Raw genomic sequence first — 27,383 nt, 5'->3', positions numbered from 1 at the left:
GGAACTTTTATTAAAAACAGCTGGTGTTTTCTTCATTTGCTGCTTTTGAACTAAATAACTTTAACACAGGGGAACGGATGTCTGGGTGGAGACAAGATGTCATGAGTGTCCTGAGGCTGTGGGGGAACTGCAGTAGTACAAGCAGGCCCCAGAGGTGAGGAACCCTCACCCTGATGTGTTCTTCCTGGGCTGTGTCAGGGTCAGAAAGGCCGCTCAGGAGCCCCTCTTCGTTCTCTCCTTATTCCAGCCCCTCCTGTGCCTGAGCTCCATTCTTGTAAAAGAGGATGCATTCCAGAAACAGCTTGAGAATCTGTTTTGGTCCTTCACTTCTTTCTTTTCTTCTGATTATAACGTAACACCCTGTCTACACAGTGACTTGTATATGAATGATCACGGCAGCATCATTCATAATAACCCAAACCTGCAAACAACCCATCGGTCCATTGACTAAGAAATGGATAAACAAAATGTGGTAGATTCACACAATGGAATACTATCCAACAGGAAAGGTAACAAGATACTGATCAACACTCCAATACACCTGGACCTCAGAAATGCCATTTAAGAACTGAGAGTCTGGGATTAGCAGATGCAACATAGGAATAAACAGCAAGTTCCTATAGCACAAGAAACTATATTCAACATCCTGTGATAAACCAAACTGAATATGTGTGTTAATAACTGAGTCACTTTACTGTACAGCACAAATTAACAAAAATACAACTCACAGAATGGGAGAAAATATTTGCAAATGAAGCAACTGATGAGGGATTAATCTCCAAAATATACAAAGAGCTCATGCAGCTCTATGTCAGAAAAACAAACCCAATCAAAAAATGGCAGGAGATCTAAACATACATTTCTCTAAAGAAGACACAGAGATGGCCAAAAGCACAGGAAAGGATGTCCAACATCACTAATGATCAGAGAAAAGCAAATAAAAACCAGACTGAGGTATCACTGCAGACTAGTCAGAATGGTCACCATCAAAAAGTCTACAAACAATAAATGCTAGAGGGGCGGTGGAGAAAAGGAAACCCGTTTAGACTGCTGATGGGAATCCAAGTTGGTACAGCAACGACAGAAAACAGTATGGAGGTTCCTTAAAAAACTAGTTGCCATGTGAACCAGCAATCCCACTCCTAGGCATATATCCAGAGAAAGCCATAATCTGGAAAGACACAGGCACCCCAATGTTCATTGCAGCACGGTTTACAATAGCCAAGATGTGGAAAAAAGCCTAAATATCCATCAACAGAGGCATAGATATAAAGATGTGGTATAATACATACAGTGGAGGACCACTCAGTCATAAAAAAGAATGAAATAGTGCCATTTGCAGCAACATGGATGGATCTAAAAGATTGTCACACTGTAAGCCAGGCAGAGAAAGAGAATACCATATATCACTCTGCTGCTACTGCTGCTAAGTCACTTTAGTCGTGTCCGACTCTGTGCGACCCCACAGACGGTGGCCCACCAGGCTCCCCCATCCCTGGGATTCTCCAGGCAAGAACACTGGAGTGGGTTGCCATTTCCTTCTCCAATGCATGAAAGTGAAAAGTCAAAGTGAAGTCGCTCAGTCGTGTCGGACTCTTCTCGACCCCATGGACTGCAGCCTACCAGGCTCCTCCATCCATGGGATTTTCCAGGTAAGAGTACTGGAGTGGGGTGCCATTGCCTTCTCCTCTAATTTTTTTTAAATGATACAAATAAACACATACAAAACAGAAATGGACTTACAAATATCTAAAACAAACACGGCTGCCAAAGGGAAAAATGAGATGGAGGGTAAAAGCCGGAGTTTGGCGTTTGCAGACGCAAACTACCAAATATGAAATAAAGAACAAGGACCCACTGCACAGCACAAGGAACTCTACTCAGTATTCTGTGATAACCTATATGGGAAAATAATCTGCAAAAAGAATGAAGATGTGTATATGTGTAACTGGATCACGCTGCTGTACACCTGAAACTAACACAAACTGTGAATCAACTATATTCCACTGAAACATAAAGAAAGGGGAGGAAAAAAAAGAAACATCATTCAGTGAAGGAAGCCAGACACAAAAGGCCATATAAACTGTTCAATTTCATGTATTTGGAATTTCCAGGGAAGACAAATCCATTCAGACAGACGGGTGGCAGATAGAGATGGGAGTAAAGACTGACTGTGGATAAGCATGAGGGAACTTTAGGGGTGGCACTTTCTGAAAGTATAGACTTTCTAAAACTGGATTGTGGTGGTGGCTGCACAACTCTGTAAAAGCACTAAAACTTGAGTGAAGTGTACACTTACACAGGTGTGTTATTATACCACAAGAAAGCTACTTTAAAAATAAAGTAACACCAATCTATGTGAAAAATGCAAATATTATAAGGATATATAATTTAGAGACTGAAAGTCATAGCTGTTCTTTCTGTTAAAAGAAATAATCATTCATGACACCTGTGAAGACAGTAAGGCAGGGATTTCCCCAGTGGTCCGGTGGTTAGGACCCAGTGCTTCCACTGTGGAGGGCACGGGTTCAATCCCTGGTCAAAGAACCAAGATCCCATGAGCCTCATGGCACAGCCAAAAATAAAAAAGATGTTATTTAGGACAATCACGACAGGTGTAGGGGCCACTGCTGAAGGGGAGAGAGTGGACTGAACTCCAAAGACACAAGGAAGAGTGAGGATGTATAGCAAAGAAGCAGGTGGAGGTGGGGGTCACTGGATAGAGAACCACTAAGAGGAAAAACCAGGGTAAAAGGGCAGTTCTGGCCAAACTGACCTAAGAGGACTCAGGGCAGATCAGGGTGACCAGACACTACCTGGGGGACGGTGGAGGGTGAGGAGTCCGACAGGTCATGAGGGTGATGAGACATCGAGGGAGGGGGTCTGGCTAAACCTTGATCTAGCTACACATGGGCCTGTCTCTGAGGCCACACCCAAGGACAGACTCAGAGAAGACTGACTACAGCTTGGTCAAGGGCAGTGTCTTTGTCACCACTTCCATATTCTATACAATTACTTCAACAGTTTGATTTATAATCTTCTAGATCTTTCTTTACACCAACTAACATTGAGATGTATGCTGTTTTTCTTTCTTAAGAGGAAAACTGCATTTGTTTTTTGGCATGTTAATTCTCCCATTAACAGCAGGGCTCAGACGCTAGTCCCTGGATGCTGATGCTGCTGTGTATGAGGTTCTGTGGTCACGTAGGGCTCAGTGTGAGGGTCCAGAGCAGCAGCCGTGGGGACCCAGCCCCTCCAAACCCCACCACCACTCAACACTCCTACAGAGGGTGGGCAGCATCCAGCCAGGGCCCAGAGAGGGAGGATGTGGGGACTGATTTCACAGGTCTTTTTTAACCTCTTGTTTTGTTTTGGGGTAGAGCCAGTTAACAGTGTTGTGATAGTTTCAGGTGGACAGGAAAGGACTCAGCCATGCATGCACATGTATCCATTCTTTTCCAAACTCCCCTCCCATCCAGGCTTCCACATAAAATTGGGCAGAGTCCCATGTGCTATAAAGAAGGACCTTGCTAGTTATCCATTTTAAATACAGCAGTGTGTACGTGTCCATCCCGAGTTTCCTAACTAACTTTCCCCCATCTTTTCCCCTGGTAACCATAAGCTCCTTCTCTAAGGCTCACAGGCCTCTCTTGATCTCAGATCCAGAGTAAGGACCCGAAGCCTCAAAACAGGCCTTTGTGGAAAGCAGATCAACAGTGTAGTGAGTGGCCAGGAAGGTCATGGGACCATAACAAGCCAAAGTCAAGGTAATGATTCATATGCAAATAAACTGAAAACTGAAAGAATGGAATACTGAATATACTGGAACAGTATCTGATCCAAAGAAAAACCCCTACTTTAGTTCCTCCTTTACTCATACAAACTAACTGCAGGAGTGTGATCAAGATGGCGTAGTAGAAGGATGTGAAGCCTTACTTCTCTCAGAGATACATCAAAAACTTCTTCTGCGTGTGGAGCAAGTCCCATAGAATACCTACTGGATGCTGCTGGAAGACCTCAGACTGCCGGAAGAGCAATAAAATCTCCACGTAAGCAAGTAGGAAAAAAGAAAATGAGAAAGGGATCAGGACGGGACCTGAGCCCCAGGAAGGGGCTATGAGAGAGGAAAGGTTCCTTGCTCTGGGAAGCCCCCTCGCCAGCAGGGAGGTTGGCCAGGACGGAGGGGAGCTTCAGAGCCTCAGAAGAGAACTGCAGCAGCCAGAGCAGAGGGGAAGCTGCACAGGCAGTCAGTGCTGCCGCCCTGCACGCCCCAGCCTGAGACATGCACCCACAGGTGCAGGATGGGGCTGGGAGCTGGAACTCAGGCTTCAGACATCAGACCAGGGAGAGGACTGGGGATGGCCATGCAAAAACAGCCTAGGCTGGCTGGAATCTGACTGCAAGCACAACTGAGGGTGTGCGTGGAGGAAGTCCCAGCTGCCTTAGAGGCCAGGCGTCATTGTTTGAGGGGTGCATGAGGGAAGAGGCGGGACCCAAATTCCTTCCCTGTGCTCGTGCTCACAGAGGGCAGGACACCACCTGCACTGGCTCCAGGTCTGGGTGCAAGCCACCGTCACCCACCTTCCTTGCAGACTCCAGGGTAGTCCCGAGCCACCACCACCCCTATCACATGTTCAGGGCACACCTGAGCCACCACCCCTGCCAAGAACCCTAGCACCAGGCACCAGCCACCACATCTGCACACCCCTATCAAGCAGATAATGACCAAAACACACTGAGGAAGGAGGGAACAAGCATCAATACTAAAAAAAAGCCCTTAAACCCACACAAGCTCCTTAGGGTCACCCCCACATATCAACAGTCCTCCAAGACCACAGTAGGTAACTGCTTCCCCTAAACTCACAGAGTGAGAGAAATGTAAGTAAAATTAAGAAGCAAAGGAGCCACTCCCAGATAATAGATCAAGAGAATTCCCCTGAAAGAACAATGAAACAGACCTCTTTATTCTAATAGACACTGATTTCCAAAAGGAGATAATGAAAATACTGAAGGAATTAAGAAAGGCTATCAACAGAAATGCAAAGTACTTTAAAAAGGAACTAAAAAATACAGAGAGAAACCAAGAAAAATTAGCAAACTCATTTGCAGAGAGCAAAGCTGAGCTAAAAGCAATAAACAGCAGAATGGATAACACAGAAGAAAGAATAAATGGTCTGGATGATAGAATAATGGAAATTAGCAATTGGTAATTGGGATAGCAGTTACAATTGGGATATCCCAATTGGGATAGCAGACAGAAAGCCAAATTAAAATAAATAAAAGCAATACGAGACCTATGTGATAACAAAAGCCAGCCAATCTATATGTAACATGGATTCCAGAAAAGGAAGAATAAGAAAAGGGGATTGAAAATGTATTTGAAGAAATTATGGCTGAAAACTTCCCAAACCTAACAAAGAAGAGATATTCATGTACAGAATGCACAGAGGGTTCCCAAACAAGCTAAACTCAAACAGACCACACCAAGACATATTATTATAAAAATGACAAAACTTAAAGACAGGGTTCCAAAGGCAGCAAGAGAAAAACAGAGAGTTCATTACAAGGGAACCCCATATGGCTATCAGCTGGTTTCTCTACTGAAATTCTGATGGCCAGAAGGGAGTGGCAAGATATATTCAAATTCCTGAAAGAGAAAAATCTGTAATATAGGATACTCTACACAGTAATATTACCATTTAGAATAAAGGAAAAATCAAAAAATTTTCTTGGAGAAGCAAAAACTAAAAGAATAAAATAATACTTAACCAGTAATCTGAAGGAAATATTGAAAGGTCTCCCTAAATAGTAAGAATCTACAGGAAAGACAAAATCACAATTGGAAAACAAATCACCTTAAATAAAGCCAATACACAAATTAAAACAAACAAACAAAATTTCTGTGAAACTGATGATAACCACAACAAACAGCAAAAGGATGAACAGGAAGGTGTAGAAAAGGATATCAAAATCATAAAATATGAGAGAGAAGAGAAGAAAATGTAGGTTTTTTTTTCCTAGAATGTCTTTGAGCCTATATGACTATAAATCTAAGGCAAGCAGACATAGGAAGGTGTTAACATACTTGAAAAATAGGGTAGCCACAAATCAAAAACATAAAATAGATTCACAAAAATCAAAAAGAAAAAAACATAAGTATAATATAAGAAAGGAGGCTTCCCTGGTGTCTCAGACGGTAAAGAATCTTCTGCAATACAGGAGACCTGGGTTTGAGCCCCGAGTAGGGAAGATCCCATGGAGAAGGGAATGGTTACCCACTCCAGTGTTTTTGCCTGGAGAATCCCATGGACAGAGGAGCCTGGAGGGCTACAGTTCATGGGGTTGCAAAGATGTCAGACACAACTGAATGACTAAACACACACATAATAAAAAAGAAAATCATCAAACCACAACAAGAAAAACAAAAAGAAAATGACAAGGAAGAAATAGAAAATGAATGGGAAAACAAGATTCAAAATGGTAATAAATACATATCGATCAGTAATTACCATAAATGTCAATGGACTGAATGCTCCAATCAAAACACACAGAATGACAGGTTGGATTAAAAAAAACAAGAGCCAACAATATGCTGCCTGTAAGAGGCTTGCTTTAGGGCAAAGGACACACACAGACGGAAAATGAAGGGATAGAAAAAGATATTTATTTCATGCAAACAAAAATGACAAGAAAGCTGGGGTCACAATATTCATATCAGATAAAACACTTTGTTTTACAAAGGCCATAAAGAAAGATAAAGTGAAATCACTCAGTCGTGTCCAACTCTTTGAGACCCCATGGACTGTAGCCTATCAGGCTCCTCCGTCCATGGGATTTTCGAGGCAAGAGTTCTGGAGTGGATTGCCATTTCCTTCTCCAGGGGATCTTCCCAACCCAGGAATCGAACCCGGGTCTCCCGCATTGCAGGCAGACGCTTTACCGTCTGAGCCACCAGGGAAACAGGTCAAAGAAAGATAAAGGACACTGTATAATGATAAAAGCATCAATACAAGAGGAGGATTTCACACCTGTTTACATACGTAACACCTAATATGTGTATGTGTGCTCAGCTGCTCAGTCATGTCTGACTCTCTGTGATCCCATGGGCTCCTCCGTCCATGGAATTTTCCAGGCAAGAATACTAGAGTGGGCTGCCATTTCCTACTCCAAAGGATCTTCCTGACCCAGGGATCAAACCCCAGTCTCTTGCATCTACTGCATTGGCAGGCAGAGTCTTTACCACTGTGCCACCTGGGAAACACTAATATAGGAGCACCTAATACATAAAACAAACAGAGACAGAAAAGGAGAAACTGATGGGAATGCAATAAAAGCAGGAGACTTCAACACCCTACTCACATCAATGGACAGATATTCTAGACAGAGAATCAGTAAAGCAACAGAGATCCTAAATGATACAATAGAATAGACTTAATTGACACTTTCAGGACACAACAGCAAAAACCAGAATATATATATGTTCTTTTCAAGTACACATGGAACAGTCTCTAGGACTGACTGCATCAGTCAGTTCAGTCGCTCAGTCGTGTCTGACTCTTTGCGACCCCATGAATCGCAGCACGCCAGGCCTACCTGTCCATCACCAACTCCCAAAGTTCACCCAGACCCACATCCATCAAGTCAGTGATGCCATCCAGCCATCTCATCCTCTGTTGTCCCCTTCTCCTGCTTCCCCCAATCCCTCCCAGCATCAGAGTCTTTTCCAATGAGTCAAGTCTTCGCATGAGGTGGCCAAAGTACTGGAGTTTCAGCTTTAGCATCATTCCTTCCAAAGAAATTCCAGGGCTGATCTCCTTCAGAATGGACTGGTTGGATCTCCTTGCAGTCCAAGGGACTCTCAAGAGTTTTCTCCAACATCATAATTCAAAAGTATCAATTCTTTGGCGCTCAGCTTTGTTCACAGTCCAACTCTCACATCCATACATGACCACTGGAAAAACCATAGCCTTGACTAGACAGACCTTTGTTGGCAAAGTAATGTCTCTGCTTTTGAATATGCTATCTAGGTTGGTTATAACTTTCCTTCCAAGGAGTAAGCGTCTTTTAATTTCATGGCTGCAGTCACCATCTGCAGTGATTTTGGAGCCCCCCAAAATAAAAGTCTGACACTGTTTCCACTGTTTCCCCATCTATTTCCCATGAAGTGATGGGACCAGATGCCATGATCTTCGTTTTCTGAATGTTGAGCTTTAAGCCAACTTTTTCACTCTCTTCTTTCACTTTCATCAAGAGGCTTTTTAGTTCCTCTTCACTTTCTGCCATAAGGGTGGTGTCATCTGCATATCTGAGGTGATTGATATTTCTCCCGGCAATCTTGATTCCAGCTTGTGTTTCTTCCAGTCCAGCGTTTCTCATGATGTACTCTGCATAGAAGTTAAATAAGCAGGGTGACAATATACAGCCTTGACGTACTCCTTTTCCTATTTGGAACCAGTCTGTTGTTCCATGTCCAGTTCTAACTGTTGCTCCCTGACCTGCATATAGGTTTCTCAAGAGGCAGGTCAGGTGGTCTGGTATTCCCATCTCTTTCAGAATTTTCCACAGTTTATTGTGATCCACACAAAGGCTTTGGCATAGTCAATAAAGCAGAAATAGATGTTTTTCTGGAACTCTTTTGCTTTTTCGATGATCCAGCGGATAGGACTGACCACCTACTAGGGCACAAAACAAGCCTCAACAAATGTAAGAATACAGAAATTATCTCAAGCACCCTATTATCTCAAGCACCCTACTGACCACAACAGCATGAAATTAGAAACCAGCCACAGGAAGAGAAATGGGGGCGGGGGGAAGAATTTAAGGAATATGTGCTGAGAACTATAAAACATCAAAAAGGAAACTGAAAAGAATTCAGAGAAATGGAAGGATATCTCATGCTCTGAGATTGGAAGAATTAGTATTGTCAAAACGGCCATACTACCCAAAGCAATCTATAGATTTAATGAGATCCCTATCACACTGTTGGTGGCGGTTTAGTTGCTAAGTTGTGTCCAACTCTTGCAACCCCCTGGACTGTAGCCTGCCAGGCTCCTTCGTCCATGAGATTCTTCAGGCAAGAATACTGACCCATGACATTTTTCACAGAATTAGAATAAAATAATAAAATTCACACAGAACCATAAAAGACTCAGAATTGCCAAAGTAATCCTGAAGAAAAAGAACAAAAGCAGGTGCATAACACTCTCAGATTTCAGATAACAATACAAAACTACAGTCATCAAAAGAGTATGGTTTTACCACACAAAAACAGGCATACACACGAAACCAGGAACACACACTCTTCAGTTCAAAATGGCTTAGACTTAAATGTAAAACATGACACCACAAAATTCCTAGAAGAGATCAAAGGCTAAACATTCTCTAACATAAATCATACCAATGTTTTCTCAGGTCAGTCTCCCAAAGCAACAGAAATAAAAACAAGAATAAACAAATAGGACCTAATCAAATTGACAAGCTTTTTCACAGTAAAGGAACCATAAACAAAATGAAAATACAACTTATAGAAAGGGAGAAAATAGTTGCAAACAATGAGACAGACAAGGGCTTAATTTCTAAGATGTACAAACAGCTCATACAACAAAAAATAAACACCCCAATAAAAAAAAGGGCAGAGGGCCCAAATGGAGAAATGGAGACATTTCTCCAAAGAATAAATACAGATGGCCAATAGGCACATATAAAGATGCTTGACATCACTAATTATTAGGGAAATGTAAGTCAAAACAACAATGAGGTACCACCTCACACTGGTCAGAATGGCCATCACTGCAAAGTCTACAAAAACCAAATACTGGAGAAGGTGTGGCGAGAAGGGAATCCCCCTGCACTGTTGGTGGGAATGAAATTTGGTGCAGCCTCTGTGGAAAACCATGTTGAGGTTCCCCAAAAAACTAAAAGTAAGAGTTACACCATATGATCCAGCAATCTTACTTCTGGGCATATATTAGGAACAGATGAAAATTCTAATTAGACAGGATACATGCACTCCAATGTTCATAACAGTACTATTTACAACAGTCAAGACATGAAAGCAACTTAAGTGTCCATCAACAGATGAATGGATAAAGAAGATGTGATGCATATGTATGATGAAATACTACTAAGCCATTAAAAAGAATGAAATGCCATTTGCAGCAACATGGATACAACTAGAGTTTATCATATTAAGTGAAGTTAGAGAATGATAAATACCATACAGTATCACTATGCTGCTGCTGCTAAGTCACTTCAGTCAGGTCTGACTCTGTGCAACCCCATAGACAGCAGCCCACCAGGCTTCCTCGTCCCTGGGATTCTCCAGGCAAGAACACTGGAGTGGGTTGCCATTTCCTTCTCCAATGCATGAAAGTGAAAAGTGAAAGTGAAGTCGCTCAGTCATGTTATAGGTGGACTCTAAAATATGATACAAATGAATTTATCTATCAAACAGAAACAGACTCACAGACATAGAGAACAAACTGGCGGTTGCTAAGGAGGAGAGTGTTGGGGAGGGATGGAGGGGGAGGCTGGGGTTAGCAGATGCAAACTATTATCTATAGAATGAATAAATAACAAGGTCCTTCTTTCTGTACAACACAGAGAACTACATTCAATACCCTATGATAAACCACAGTGGAAAAGAATATGAAAAAATGTGTATATATATGTATATAATTACTGAATCACTTGTCTGTACAGCAGAAATTGACACAGTGCTGTAAATTAACTATACTTCAATTAAAAATATTGATTATAAATTAAGTGAAAAATAAATGAATAAAAAGTAAATGCACATCTCAAGCACTTGCTCAGAGAAAGAGGATTCCCCAGACTACCTTCAATAGACATCCCCAAAGAGTTAGATAAGAGAGACAGATTTGCACGGGGAAAACATGAGAGGCTTTCTGTTTCTAGAATCAGTAGCAGGGATTTGCCATGGGCGTCCAGCTTGTATGGAAATACCCCCACGGGTTTCACTATTTGAACGCACAGGCCATCATGTAGGTCCTTGAAGATCCATAAGGAAAAAAGACTCAGAGCAGCACCCCTCGTTTCCAACAATGAACTGGTCCTCTGCAGAGTTCTTTATGTCATGCTGCTGGGATTGAAAAGAAAGCTGCAGGAGCAGAATGGAACTCAAGCTGAAAGTAAGGGAAGGCCGTGTCCAAAATATCCTCACCCTAATATTTCACCCCAGCCTTGCCAGAGTCCTGGGACGTGTCCCTGACTGACACGTGGAACTCTGGAAGTTACTTTAAGGACAGACTGGAACTGACATATGTTATCTGGAAACTGACATAAATTGCCTGTTATTAGATCTTGCTTCTGACTTTGCCATGTGAACACCACTTTAGCATCTGCCCTGAAATGGCTGTAATGGATGTGTTGTCCCCAGAAAGGTAAAGGAATCTCCACCAACAGCCAAACAAGGAGACCTGAGCTCACATGGCAGCAAAGAAAAATAAAATGGGACTTTTAGATGAGTAATTCCTGCACATGAAGGATGCGAGCAACTAACGAACATGTCTGGGAACTGGAAGACGTTGTCAGTGTCGGAGCCCCTCCTAGGAGGCAATTATACAGTTGGCACCTACTTCTCTTCCACCTGCCCTCCCTTGCCTCCTCCATCCCCACCTTCAGGGTTCCTTCTCCTATGAACACCTGCACTTCACGAATAGCCATTCTGGTTTTTAAATCAGGAATCACAAAGAATACAGAGCATCATTTGCCAATGATGACATCTCAAGTCCATGTGGGACAGACTTTTTTCTGGTTGTTGGGTGGAGTCTTTCCACAGGTCAGCTCTGACCTACCAGAGGGGCAACTGCATCATCTGCTCCAGTGCATTTCTGTGTTGTCCACACAGACCTGTCACAGCATTGGTCCATATTCATTCCTGCACATAGGCTTACTAATTCATTCATTCAGGCATTTATGGAGTATTTGCAAAGTGTCAGGCTCAACAGAGAACACAAACAGCAGATGCTAAGCTGTTGATCCCACAAGGAGCTTGCATTGCAGATGACAATTCATTGAAAAGTATAAACAGGACTTCCCTGGTGGTCCAGTGGTAAAGAATCCACTTGCCAATGCAGGGGAACACAGGTTCAATCCCTGCTCCAGGAAGATTCCATGTGCTATGGGGCAACTAAGCCCCTGTGCCGCAACTGAGCCTGCACTCCAGAGCCTGTGCTCTACCAGAGAAGCCACTGCAGTGAGAAGCCTGTGCTCCACAACTCGAGAGTAGCCCCTACTCACCACAGAAAGCCCATGTGCAGCAACAAAGACCCACTATAGCCGAATTATCTTAAAAAGAAGATGTGTTTTTAAAAAGTATAAATAAAAATGCAATAGGAGTCTGTTATGGACTGAACTGTGCTGTGTGCCCCTCCCTCTCAAAAATAAATAAATAAATAAATAAATAAATAAAAGGCTGGAATCCTAACTCCCAATTCCTCACAATGTGACGTTATCTGGAGAAAGTCCATCGGTCATGAGCTCATGAGGGTGAACCCAATGCTAGTGCGACTAGGGTCCATATATGAAGAGGACACTTGGCCACAGAGACAGACACATTCAGAGGGTAGACAGTATGAAGTCACAGGGAGGAGGCTGCTGTCCACAAACCAAGGAGAGAGGCCACAGAAGAACCAACCCTGCTGACACCTCAACCGTGGACTTTCAGCCTCTGAAACAGTGAGACCGTCAGTTTCTGTTATCCAAGATCCCCCAGTCTGTGGTTCTTTGTTACAGCAGCTTTAGGAAACTGATCCAGAGGGAAAAGGCAGAACTTCTGGCTGGAGGGAGAGGGGAAGGAAGAATCAGGAGGCAGTGTCATGTGGATTCAGACGGACTGACCCAGAAGGACTGGTGGGATTTCTCACTGCAACTGAGCATCAGCCCATCAGGGACCTGCTTCAAAGCATAAGATTTAGAAAAGAGGAGATGGGCGGGGGCGGCGGTGGGGGGGAGGGCAGGCGGGCAGGGCTTGCAGGTCTCCCAGCTCTGGCACGTGCAGGGTGCGGGAATGGCAATGAGGAATTCCTGACTAAAGTGGAGGTACTATGAAGGGAGAGCAAAGCTAGGAGTGGACAGGCTGAGTGGCCCTGGGCAAAGGTCATGTTCAGGTGTGAGGGCAACTCCTCTGGCCTCTTGGACGCACTGGGTCCCATGAGCAGCTTCCCTTTCTCCCTGTGACTCAATGTGCTTGTTTTAAGGGCTCTCTACTCTCAGTTTACCTCCCTGCACCATCTTGTACCTTTAATTCAAATGATTAAAGGTGCTGACCCTAGTAAATGCCTTTCTGATCTTGTTTTCTTATAAATACATTTCTAAAATCTTCAGCAGACCAGCGTCCAGGGGAGGTGCTAGCCCAGGGTTTTCTCAGCAGCAGTGCTGTTTTTGCATATGCCCAGAGCCAGTGTCGGTTTCATCTTAGAAGCTACGCAAGAAGGCAAGAAATGATTCTGCTGCACTGAAAATATTCAATGATTCTGAATCTTGCACTTATGCGGACATTTTAAATGTTGAGCGCTTTTAAAATTTTGGCCCTTTAAATTTTTTTTAACAGCCTTGGTATTAAGCATGCTGTAGAAAGAATCCAAGCACTCAGAACTTTAGGGATTTGACAAAGCTCATTAGGGTAGAGACTGTACCCAGATGAGGTTGTCTGTGCTCCATCCAGGAATCTATCATATCTGATTATTATGGAATAATCAGATGAATGAAAGCCCATGATTGTCTCTCCCATTAGAAGGGACTTGGGAAAGGATGGGAGACTTGTCACACGGGAGCCCTGAGCCAGCTTTCTCCACACAATTCTATCCTGTCTTGGGAAGCAGCCCTGTGGGGTGCCTGCTACCCCCATGTACAGAGATGGCCTTTGGAAGTCAAGGTCTTTACCTGTCCTCCCACTGCTCATAGAAGTGGAGGTTCAATCCAATCTTGTCTCATTCTATTTCCTCTTGCTGCTTCCCACCACCCACACCCCCCAGCCAAAAGAAAGTGAGTACTGGTTCTCTCCATCTCAGACCCAATGTTTGGCTCTTACAACTTTTAAAAAGTACCCAATACAGAATGTTAACTGGTGCAGCCACTTTGGAAAACAGTATGGAGATTCCTCAAAATAGTAAAAACAGAGCTACTGTATGATACAGCAATCCCACTCCTGGGCCCATAATTAGAAAAGATACATGCATGTTCACTGCAGCACTATTTACAACAGCCAAGACACAGAAACAACCTGAGTGTCCACCAGCAGATGAATGGATAGAGAAAACATGGCACATACACACAATGGAGTATTTCTCAGCCATAAGAAAGAGTGAAATAAGGCTATCTGTAGCAACACGGATGGACATAGAGATTATCATACTAAGCAAACTAAGTCAGATAAACACAAATATAATATGATATCACATATGTGGAATCTAAAAAATGATACAAATGAACTTACTGTCAAAACAGAAACAGACTCCCAGACATAGAAAACAGAGTCATGGTTACCAAAGGGGAAGGGAGAGGGGGAATAAATTAGGAGTTTGAGACTAACAAATACACAATGCTGTACAAAAAATAAACAAGGCCCTAAGTGTATAGCACAGGGAACTATATCCTGTGGTAAACCATAATGGAACAAGAATATGAAAAAGAATATACACACACACACACAAACACACACACATATATGACGGAATATATGTATAACTGAACCATTTTGCTGTATACCAGAAGCTAAAAGCAAAGGAGAAAAGGAAAGATATACCCATCTGAATGCAGAGTTCCAAAGAATAGCAAGGAGAGATAAAAGAGCCTTCCTAAGTGACCAATGCAAAGAAATAGAGGAAAAGAATAAAATGGGAAAGACTAGAGATCTCTTCAAGAAAACAGATGCCAAGGGAACATTTCATGCAAAGATGGGCAATAAAGGACAGAGATGGTACAGACCTAACAGAAAAAGAAGATATTAAGAAGAGGTGGCAAGAATACACAGAGAGAGTGAGTGAAGTCTCTCAGTCGTGTCCGACTCTGTGACCCCGTGGACTGTAGCCTACCAGGCTTCTCCGACCATGGGTATCTCCAGGCAAGAATACTGGAGTGGGTCACCATTTCCTTCTCCAGGGGATCTTCCTGACCCAGGGATCGAACCCGGGTCTCCCACATTGGAGGCAGACGCTTTAACCTCTGAGCCACCAGGGAAGCCCCAGAATACACAGAAGAACTGTATAAAAAGGATGTTCATGACCCAGATAATCACGATGGTGTGATCACTCACTTAGAGGAAGACATCTTGGAATGCTAAGTCAAGTGGGCCTTAGGAAGCATCACTACGAGCAAGGCTAGTGGTGGTGATGGAATTCCAGTTGAGCTATTTCAAATTCTAAAAGATGCTGCTGTGAAAGTGCTGCACTCAATATGCCAGCAAATTTGGAAAACTCAGCAGTGACCACAGGACTGGAAAAGGTCAGTTTTCAGTCCAATCCCAAAGAAAGGCAATGCCAAAGAATGCTCAAACTACCACACAATTGCACTCATCTCACACACAGTAAAGTAATGCTCAAAATTCTCCAAGACAAGTTTCAACAGTATGTGAATTAAGAACTTCTAGATGTTCAAGCTGGTTTTAGAAAAGGCAGAGGAACCAGAGATCAAATTGCCAACATCCGTTGGATCATAGAAAAAGCAAGAGAGTTCCATAAAAACATCTACTTCTGCTTTACTGATTATGCCAAAGCCTTTGACTGTGTAGATCACAGCAAACTGGAAAATTCTTAACGAGATGGGAATACCAGACCACCTTACCTGCCTCCTGAGAAATCTGTACTCAGGTCAAGAAGCAACAGTTAGAACCTGACATGGAACAACGGACTGGTTCCCAATTAGGAAAGAGTACATCAAGGCTGTATATGGTCACCCTGATTATTTAACTTATATGCAGAGTACATCATGAGAAATGCCGGGCTGGATGAAGCACAAGTTGGAATCAAGATTGCCAGGAGAAGTATCAATAACCTCAGATACACAGATGACACCACCCTTATGGCAGAAAGCAAAGAAGAACTTGATGAAGGTGAAAGTAGAGAGTGAAAAAGTTGGCTTAAAGCTCAACATTCAAAAAACGAAGATCATGGCATCCGGTCCCATCACTTCATGGGAAATAGATGGGGAAACAATGGAAATTGTGAGAGACTTTCTTTTCTTGGGCTCCAAAATCACTGCAGATGGTGACTGCAGCCATGAAATTAAAGGACACTTGCTCCTTGGAAGAAAAGCTATGACCAACCTAGACAGCATATTAAAAAGCAGAGACATTACTTTGCTGACAAAGGTCCGTCTAGTCAAAGCTATGGTTTTTCCAATAGTCATGTACAGATGTGAGAGTTGGACTATAAAGAAAGCTGAGCGCCGAAGAATTGATGCTTTTGATCTGTGGTGTTGGATAGGACTCTTGAGAGTCCCTTGGACTGCAAGGAGATCAAACCAGTCAAACCTAGAGGAGATCAACTCTGAATATTCACTGGAAGAACTGATGCTGAAGCTCAAACTCCAATACCTTCGCCACCTGATACAAAGAACTGACTCCTTAGAAAAGACCCTAATGCTGGGGAAGATTGAAGGCAGGAAGCGAAAGGGATGACAGAGGATGAGATGGTTGGATAGCATCATCAAGTCGATGGACATGAGTTTGAGCAAGCTCCAGGTGTTGGTGATGGACAGGGAAGCCTGGCTTGCTGCAGTCCATAGGGTCGCAAAGAGTCAGACACAACTGAGCGACTGAACTGACTGAATCAATAAAATACATTTTTTAAAAAGTGCCCAGTTCACCCACCTGTCCCCCATAACCACTGTCTTCTATGTCAGAGGCTAAGACACCACAAAGGGCTGCCAGCACGGCAAACACAGCACACCAGGCAGGAGGGGGCGACGCAGGGCAAGGAGCACAGGCCCTGGGCTCTCAGACGCCTGCCCCTGCCCTGCCCCTATGGCTGCTGAGCTTGAGCAGGTTCCTCCACCTCTCTGTTCCCCTGCTTCATCCACACCTAACAGATGGGGCTGCTGCTGGCATCAGCTGCCCCAGATAAGGCTATACGAAATAACAGACTGGGTGCAGGCACATGCTGCCACAGAGCAGTTATTTAATAACATAGGAAGGCTGCCATGTTGAAAACCCTTGGCCCATCTCAGCCAGGCCACTCGATGGTTGACTGGGAAGTGAGACGGAGCCTACCAATGAGTGGGCAGCTTCAGACACTCAGGCTTCCTGGGTGCACAGACTGGGAGGCTGGAGCTGTGAGCCAGCTGCCCATTCCAGAACTTAGCAGGTGACCTGGTTCCCTGGCCCATTTCCAACGTGGCCCTCAGGTGTAGGCTTAGCTTTTAGGTGTCTTAGAAATCCAGAGCTGCATCTCTGCCAGCTTCACCTTTACCGTCTGTGTGCCTCCAGTGAGTGGAAGGTAGATGGAAACAGGCCAGTCATCCTCGAGGGTAATTCAGGCGGGTCCTCCTGTTCCAGGTGGGCCCCGCCAGGCAGAGCCCCAGATGCTCAGACAGCTGTCTGAGAATCCTTTCCAGAAGTGATTGGAGCACAGCGGGCTCCAACCCTGCCTCGGCTGGCGGCTGAGTGGTGGGAGAGCAGGCGGTGCCCTCCCTCTGCTGACTCCCTGCTGCAGAGGGTTTTGCCTCCCTTCACTCCAGGATGCCCATGGCCAAGTCCCCACCAGGAATTCTGGGGTATGGGGCTCCCCAGGGTGACCACAGTCAGGGTCTCTTGCTTGATGTTCTGCCATGTAGCAGGACGGGAAGGAGATGCTGAATCACCCTACCTTCTATGAGACACGCCACCTGGGGAGTAACTCAGAACTGGAGAACAAATGGAGGTTTCTCGTCCGTGTGCACATGGAGACGGTACTATCCTCAGAGGGAGCCCCGCGTGCCCTGGAGACCCCAGTCGGGAGGAGAGGCTGAGCCAGGCTTCACCTGGGGTCTTCGTACAACCAGGCCGAATGACTGTGACAAGCCTGTCATCTCCATCAGCCCCCTCCGCCCAGGCACCTCCAAACAGGCACACAGCCTAAGGGTGAGAACAGCACTTGCTACGCAAACACAGCTTCTAGACAAGTCCCCCAAAAGGCACTCCCAAACACAGCGCATCCAGGGTAGAAAGTGCTCCCCTTCCTCTGGGGTAAGACCTCATTCCCGCCAGCCAATCAAGCCTGAAATTTCCTCCTTAACACTAATGTTAACCCAGGGGTGATCAGGCCAAGATATTTGCTGTCCTCTGGAAGATTTATATCAACTTTGAAATAATGTGTCAACTATACTCCTCCAACTGAAAAGCCAGAACTCAGAGCCTGGACCAGACTGGGATAGAAATAGGCAAATGACAAGAAAAAACGTGGGCCTCTGGCCCAGGGTCCACAGCGGGAAGCGAAGCGCGGTGGGGCCAGCAGGTGGCGCTGTTGCTCACTGCACACACGGAGGCGCCAGCCCGCCTCGCCCACCTCTGCCCTGAGTCACCATCCCTAAAGCAGCGCCGCCAGTGGCCAGTGCTCGGCACGGGAGTCGGGGCAAGACCACCTGAGGACCCTAGCTGACCCTGAGCGACCCCATCTCTACTGGTTAATTTGCTTCCAACACAAAGAACTTAAATCCGGTGACCTGAAGGGAGGGGTTCCCATTCTGCTGAGCTTCCTCTCCATCCCCCGCTGCCCCGGCTCCGGCTCTGGGAACCTTCCAGAAGCAAACCCACCACCCGGTGAGGCCAGCGCTGTGGCGAGAAACTACGCAACTAAATCAAACTGCCCCAAATCGGGAATTCTGTGGGCCAAGGATCCTCATCTCTTAGCATCTGCCCCCTGTGCACATTTTCCCTGTGGCTTCTGTAAACCCCTTGGCTAGGTCTGCCGTCCAGGGAAGGAAGAGGCTACCTTTCTTAGAAGCAACTGGTTAATGTCAGGAACCCTCTCTGTGGATGAAAAGCACTAAATTCTATTTATCAAATATTTAATTAGCCATGCTTGGGGAAGGGGGAGGTGAGTCATAATCTATTCAACTTGCTGAATAACCAGAGAAAAAGCAGAATCAGAAAAATCATCTTAAACACAGGCTTTCATAGACTTTGTACCTGTCAGGGCCATGAGAGGATATTTCCTAACTGGCACTCAGATTCCTCCCTGCCTGCAGGACTCTGAAGACACAGGCTCCCTCCCCCCTCAGCCCAGGGCCCAGAGGCTGCATTCAGGGCGGGGCTGTGGGGAGGGCCTGGGGTCAGGATGTCCCGCATCCCTCCCTGGAGCTCCTACCGATCCTGAGAGGTCACAGCACCTCTTCTCCTCTGGGCAGTGTTCCCATGTCCTCTCTGTCACACGCCTGTCCCTTTCTGCCCTGGCCTGGACTCTGGGAGGAGAAATGAGGTTGTGTGGGAGACACAGGCACTTTGAAATGAATGACACCAAACCCTCAGAGCTGAAGGGGACCCAGAGGCCTTTCAACTGAAGCAACAGGGCCCAGTTTGCATCCAACCAGGGCGCCACTCTAACCAAGACCACAATGTTACACTTTCACACACAAGTGCATTCTTTCTGCAAATACGCACTGAGCACTTGCCGCTGGTGTAAGTGCTGCTAGGTATCCACGTGACAAGACAGTTGACTGTCTTTGACTTTCTCTCGAAGAGTCATTTTCCAAAAGTTACAAACAAAACCATGATGTGGACACATGGCGACCACAGTGACATTTTGGACCTCGAGGAAGCAAGCACCAAGACAGGGCCGGATATGTAAGACATCTGCGGGGGTGAGAAAAAAGGACAGGGAACAGGAGGCAGTGGGGAGGGCGTGACAATAATGGAGGCCCGACAGCTGGGGAGGGACGAGGAGGGGGAATGAGGAAGAAAGGGTCAGAGACCTCAGGCAGCTCTGAGAATGGACTGGCCGGCCCCTGGGTAGCCCCAGGGCAGAGGCTGCCCTTTTGAAGATGTGGGCAGATATGGCCAGGCCCCAGCACCCCGCTGGGCTGGGTCACTGGCCAGTCCTGACTGTGGCACCGTACCCTGAAGATGCTCTGGCCACACTCCTCCAAGCCGTCCCCCTTTAAAGGTCACGGAGCAGCACGCATCCACAATCCCCAGAGCATGGCAAAGACATTTAAATTATCAGATGGAAGGCAACAGCAACCCACTCCAGTACTCTTGCCTGGAAAACCCCATGGACGGAGGGGCCTGGTGGGCTGCCGTCTATGGGGTCGCACAGAGTCGGACACGACTGAAGTGACTTAGCAGCACCAGCAATGACACAATAATAGGCTGGCAACATCAGTTCAGAAGAGGCCAGGAGAGGAAATAGGCATACACAGACAGATACACATTTATGTATATAAACACAGAGAGAGGGGGTAGGTGGGGAGAGGAGTGAGGGAATCAAACTTCAAAATTACATTCAGACAGATTGGGAGTTTGAAACTGACATGTACACACTATTGTACTTAAAGGAGATAACCTCAGGACTTCCCTAGTGGCCCAGTGGTTAAGAATCCACCCTGCAATTCAGGGGACACAGGTTTGATTCCTGGCTGGGGAATTAAGATTCCCCATGTCTCGGGACAACTAAGCCCGTGTATGCCACAACTACTGAGCCCAAGTGTTCTGGGGCCTGTGTGCCACAACTAGGACCTGACACAGCCAAATAAATGTAGATAGATAATTTAGATAATAAATTTAGAAAGATAATCAGGATTTCCCTGGTGGTCCAGAGGCTAAGACCCCACGCTCCCAATGCAGGGGCCTCGGGTTCCATCTGGGAACCATTAATAGATCCTACATGCTGCAACTAAGACCCAGTGCAGCCAAATAAATATGTCTTTAAAAGCAGATAACCAACAAGGACCTACAGTTAAAAAAAAAAAAAAAAAAAAGCATTCAGAACTGTTTTTATTACCTTGTGGGTTCATGGTCCACAAGGTAATAAAATGGTTACCATTTAACATATATCCACTGCTGCTGCTGCTAAGTCACTTCAACTATATATAAAATAGATAACCAATGAGGAAATGGCAACCCACTCCAGTATTTTTGCCTAGAGAATCCCATGGACAGAGGAACCTGGTGGGCTACAGTCCATAGGGTCGCAAAAAGTCAGACATGACTGAGCGACTGATAATATGCTAAGGACCTACTGAACAGCACAGGGAACTCTACTCAGTACTTTGCAATAACCTACATGGGAAAAGAATTTGAAAAAAAAAATACATATATATGTACAACTGAATCACTCTGCTGTACACCTGAAACTAAATACAGCATTGTGAATCAACTATATGTAAGTGAAAGTCACTCGGTAGTGTCTGACTCTTTGCATCCCCTTAGACTGTAGCCTGTCAGTCTCCTCTGTCCATGGAATTCTCCAGGCAAGAATACTGGAGTAGGTGGCTGTTCTCTTCTGCAGGGGATGTTCCCGACCCAGGTATTGAACCAGGTGTCCCGAGTTGCAGGCGGATTCTTTACCACCTGAACCACCAGGGAAGCCCTCCAATACAAAATATAAATACATAAATAAATAAAACACCTAACATTTGCAGTTACTCTTGTCGACTGGTCAGAAGTCATTTTCTCTTCTATGGGACAAAAATCATTTGCAATTTATCCATTTCCTGAAACGTAACGTTAACTTTGGCATCTGGGCCCCGATCAGTAATGAGTCAGAAGAAAGCATTCCCTGGAGAGCCAAGCACTACAGGTAGGCTCCGTGGGTCATGCCCCAGCTGTGATTAGGCAAGACGTCATTTCTGTGCCTTACTTTCAAGTTTTGGATAGTTAACACCTCCTCAGGGAGCTTCCATTCTAGCAGGACAAAGACACAATAAACAGGCAGCTAAAATACTAGGTGATAAATGTGACACCAGGTAATCAGCCCATGTTGCCACCTGAATTCAGACTAGGGTTGGGGCACAAGCACCTCCCAGGAAATGGCCCTGACTTGAGCGGAAGGATGGAGAGGGAGCCCAGTGCAGGGAGGGAGGGAGGGGACATAGGGAGGAGGAAGCAGGAGGAGCAGGCACCAGCCCTTGAGGGCAACCTTCTCAGATATGCAGGTAATTCCAGAGGGTGGGGATGGTCCTGGGAAGACAGGCTGGAATCTGGGACCCTTTGCTGCAGGGCTTACACCTGGACAAACATCGCCTGAGCAACAAAATACAAAGAAACTATAAGGACTAAGAATAACTGCACATGTGTGCAGCAGGACAATTATGGATAAGATTTGGGAGAATGGCATTGAAACATGTATAATATTATGTATGAAATGAGTCGCCAGTCCAGGTTCGATGCATGATACTGGATGCTTGGGACTGGTGCACTGGGACGACCCAGAGGGAGGGAGGAGGGAGGAGGGTTCAGGATGGAGAACACAGGTATACCTGTGGCGGATTCATTTCGATATTTGGCAAAACTAATACAATATTGTAAAGTTTAAAAATAAAATAAAATTTAAAAAAAAAAGATCAAAAACCCAGCTGCTGCTTCTGAAGAGCTGGGAGCATAAACAAGGTATCGGGAGGGGCGGGGGCGGGAAGCAGAGCGCTCTGCACGCACCCTGCACTCACCACCACGTAAGAGGGGGCAAACCATCTGAGCCACGCCTTCAGGCTGAGCCTGGGACACACCCCACCTCACCACCCTAAGGACCCACTCATCACCTTGCAGAGCAAGCACAGGGACCCACTGTTTGTTCTCGCTTCCCCTGCTGCAGTAGGGCCCCAATAAAGCCTTGCCTGAATTTCTCAGGCCTCTGATCAATTTCTACTGACTAAAGAGGCCAAGAACCCTGATCAGTTCCTGGGATCAGGTCAACAGTGACACTGGCCAGGACAGCAGGTAAAATAATGATTGTCTTGTGCACATGCTCAGGAATTGGGATTTTTATCCTGAATGCAATAAGGAGCTACTTTAGGATTTGAAAATGAGAAAAGGAGCACTATCTTTGTTGATCAAGATCACCCTAGCTGAAGCAGGGACAGTGGAATGAAGGGAGCTAGAGCTAGAATCTGTGGACGGGCCCTGAGGCTGCTGCTATCATCTAGGTAGGACATGATGGTGTCCAAACTGGCATGGTGACCACTGGGGAACCAAGGAGATCACAGGGCACATGCCCAGGCTATGGGGACACTAGAGCGCCTGACCCTCCATCCATGCACTTTACCTGTTAGCCACAAATCGGTCATCTGAACAGGGAATGCCAGGGCCAAGAAAGAGACCCTGGGGGCATCAGAGCTGTGGAGTCAGCGCGCCCAGGCTCAAAACCTGTCTGACACCTTCATTCAGTCAATAAATCTTTGCTGAGCACCAATGTGTCAGGCCCTGGCTGGACTCCAGAGATAAGGAAGAGTATGGAACCAATGCTCTCAGAGAGCCTACAAACTGGGGGTGGGAGGGGAGCAGGCAATAAACACAAAGGGAGCTAGTTTAACTGCACTGCACTTCCTGCATCTGTGGTTTGCCTTGCCACTAATTTCAGAAAGTTTTTGTCATTATTACATCAAGTATTTGTTACGCTCAACCCTCCATCTGGTATGCCCATCCTGTGTGTGCGTTACATCTTTTATAACCGTCTCCATTCTTGGATGTTCCAGATTAAAAAAAAAAAAAGTTGCTGTTTGGGAAGTTTCTACTGATGTATCTTCAAGTGCATCACTTCTTTTCTCGGCTGTACTGAGTGTATTGATGAACTCATCAAAGGCATTTCTCATTCCAATTTTGTTTTTTTTCTTCCTAGCATTTCCTTTTGTATCCTCATCTCTCTGCTTACATTCCCATCTGTTTTTGCACGTGGTCTACTTTTTCCATTAACAAATTAATCACAGTTAAATTCCCCGAATGATCATTTTTAATATCTGTACTGTATTTCAGTCTGCTTTTGATGCATCCTTTTTCTCGACAGTCTTTGTTTGGTTTGTGGTGGGACTCATGATCTTTTTGTTAAAAGCTGTACTGCGTAGCAGAAACTGAGGAAACAGGTCTCTTCTGCAAGGGTTTATGATCCTCTGGTTAGGAGCTGGCTTTGTTTCCTTTTTTTGTAGCTATGAGTGCCAGAGACCTTAAATCCCTCAGGTGCCCCTGGGTGTGGTTTGTCTCCACTCTAGATTCTGGGCTTTCCTGCACCCTTCTTCTAAGGGGTGGTCTGTGTCTTACTGCTCACTCAGCTGCACCCCATCCTTATTATGGGGAGCCCTGCTGGTATTTAAAAGTGGAGGGAAGGCAGAGAACACTGTCATCTTCTAATTAAATCTCAGGTCTACAGTGGGGGTGTGCCTCTTGTCTGTGATCTTCACAAACATCTCTTTTTGGGCAGTGAGACAGAAGGACCAGGGGGAGAGATGCTCTTCCTGGGACAAGGTGGAGCCTGTCCCCTGGGCTCTGATATATTTCACAAGGACCACACCACTCTTCCTTCACCTTGGCCAGAGCCCTGGATCTTAGACCCCACCATGACAACCGGGTGGGGTTCCTGGAGGTAAAGCTCAAAGAAGTGTGGGGTCCCCTTAAGACTGCACATCCTAGGAATTGGGTGCTCTCACAATTGAGCACACTCAGCCTCCAAAAATTCATCAAAATGACCACTAACACATCTCTACCAGTGTATGGGTCCAGGAGTTTCAGGTCTTGGCTGGGACCCTGGATTCTCACAGATTTCAGGGCTGTAGTTTGCCCGGCAACCTCAGTTCTCTAATGGGTCCCCCCCAAAAGTTGCTAATTTGCAGTTTTGCCAGCTTTTTCTTATCATAAGGACGGAAGTGAGAACATCCAACCTCTTTACCCATCAGAGGTAAAGTTAGTAAATAATTTACTTTTAGGTAGTGACATGTGCTGGAGAATTGACTGGGGAGATGGGGACCAGTTACTGCAAGGTCACAGAAGCCTGTCTGTGGAAGAGCCATGAAGTGCTGGGAGGAACCAGCTTCACGAAGATCCAGGAGAGGATGCTCAGGCATCAGGACTGGCAAGTGTAACTTCTTGGAACAGAACGGCCCTAGTGGCCAGAGCACAGGAAGGGGCAGAGAGGAGGGAGAAGGGAGACTGGGCCAATGTCCTGGATGAGTATGGGCAGAGCTGCAGCCATTAGGCAAGGAAGTGATGTGATGTGACTCGTGTGCAAATGACCCTTCTGGCTAAAAAGCCCGTCTGTCCAGGTTTGCCAGGACAGTACTGGTTTCTGCTTCTTTCCTGGCATAATTCGTCATAGTGCCTCCTTTTGTTTTAAAAAGAGTCCTAGTTTATGACATCACACGATTCCCCTTGACTCTGGCTACAGGGAGGAGGCATGGACACGGCCATGGTGGAAGCTGAGGGGTCCACTGGAAATGAATACAATGAAGATGAGCCATGGGGAATGCAGTGCTGGACAGGGTGGTGGCTGGGGAGCTGGGGGACTGACACCCCTGGAATGTGTGGTAAAGACGGAGCCAGGAACAAGACGCGGGGGCAGGAAAGAGGAATCAGGGACTCCGCAATCATGAGTCGCCCTCTCACCCCTATCATCCCATCTCATAAATTCCATCTCGAGAGACTCTCAAGTCTGGTTGTTTTGCTCCCGTTCTCACACCCATCCTGTGGATTCAAGAGCCCCCTTGTACTCCCACGAGCACTTGACATCGTCCCTCTTGACGGCGACACAACCTCAGGTCCTGCAGCATATGTCAAGAGCAGAGCCTACCTCATATGGGTCAGAATGGCCATCAATAACATGTCTACAAATAACAATGCTAGAGAGGGTGTGGGCAAAAGGGAACCCTCCTACACTGCTGGTGGGAACGTAAGCTGGTGCAGCCACTATGGAGAACAACACGGAGGTTCCTTAAAAAACTAAAAATCGAGCTGTCATACGATTCTGCAGTCCCATTCCATTCCCGGGCATATATCCAGACAACACTATAATTCAAAAAGATATACACAACCCTAAGTTCATTGCAGAATTTCTCACAATAGCCAAGACATGGAAACAACCTAAATGTCCATCAACAGGTGAATGGATAAAGATATGGTACATATTAATATATACAATGGAATCCTACTCAGCCATAAAAAAGAATGAACTAATGCCATCTGCAGCAACATGGATGCTACTAGAGATTATCACACTGAGTGAAGTCAAAGACAAATACGATATCACTTTTACGTAGATATTAAAAAAATGAATTTATCTATGAAACAGAAACAGACTCACAGACAGAGAACAGACTGGTGACTGCCAAAGGGGAGCAGTGAGAGGGAGGGATGGGTTGAGAGTCTGAGGTTAGCAAATGCAAACTATTATATATAAGATGGACAAACAAGGCCCTACTATATAGCACAGGGAACTATATTCAGTAACCTATGATAAACCATAATGGAAAAGAATATGAAAAAGAAAATGCATAAAACTGAATCACTCTGCTGTACAGGAAAAATTCACATTGTAAATCAACTATACCGCAATTAAAAAACACCTTGGTAATCACCACCCTCGCCACTTCCCACACAGGACACCCTATGATTCCTTCAACACCCTTCCATCCTTTGGGTCGGTGAGGCCATCTGCCCAAGGTTCCCTACCATTTCTGCTAACTCAGATTTCCCCGCCTTTTATGGAACTTATACGGCACCCCCTCAGTGGGGCCCTCCAGCCAGCTGTCCTCTCCCTTCTTTGAATACCCAAGACCCTCGAATTTCTCTTTCAAGACCCTTACATAGTGCATCTTATAAATCAGTTGTGTATTTCTCTTCAGTCCTCAACTAATTTGTAAATTTTTGAGGGGAAGAGTGATGTTTTCCCATCTTCCAACCTGCAGAAAGCTTGGCACATCACAGATAGCTCCTCATGGTGTTGGGTGTGGCAGGCTGTATGAACAGCCGCTGCTGTGGTTGGTTGGACCCTGGCACATGCAGCCCTTGATGCACAATGAAGCCAACCACGTATGAAACTCCTCATGGGCTCCTCCCTCTGACTCATGAGGGGCAGAGGGGCCCAGGCTTGGCCCCAGTTTCAGGTCCAGAGTCTGACCCTTTGACTGAAGTCCCTGATGTACTAGCTGTGTGCTCTGGGCAACTCACTGAACCTCTCTATTGTCTTGGGTTTCTTATCTGCAAAGCATAGGCAGTAACAGCACCTGACCAGGGATGCTGGGAAGATCCCACAAGATAAAGCAGGTAAGATGCTTAGCAGAGAGTCCGGTATGTAGGACATACTCCTTATCAGCCACATGACTGATGGTGTTGAGCCCTGGAGAAGGTCACGACTGCAGACACTGATGAGCTGTGATCATTTTATTACGTATTTTACTTTTTTTTTTTTTTTAACTGGGAACACTCAAGACCGGAGGGGTGAATGGGGCCTGCCGTAGGAGTGTAAAAG

General features: G+C 45.6%; 1 long non-coding RNA gene across 1 annotated transcript in view; it reads right to left on the bottom strand.

Moving 5' to 3' along the window:
• Positions 1–27,383, bottom strand: part of LOC132346893 (uncharacterized) — a 51,245-nt gene that overhangs the window by 1,212 nt on the left and 22,650 nt on the right. The window lies entirely within an intron of this gene.

The sequence above is a fragment of the Bos taurus genome, chromosome 13, assembly GCF_002263795.3.
Source record: "Bos taurus isolate L1 Dominette 01449 registration number 42190680 breed Hereford chromosome 13, ARS-UCD2.0, whole genome shotgun sequence".
In the NCBI taxonomy this organism is placed as follows: Eukaryota; Metazoa; Chordata; class Mammalia; order Artiodactyla; family Bovidae; genus Bos; species Bos taurus.
The sequence above is the reverse complement of the archived record's forward strand: the minus strand, read 5'-3'. Positions and strand labels throughout refer to the sequence as shown.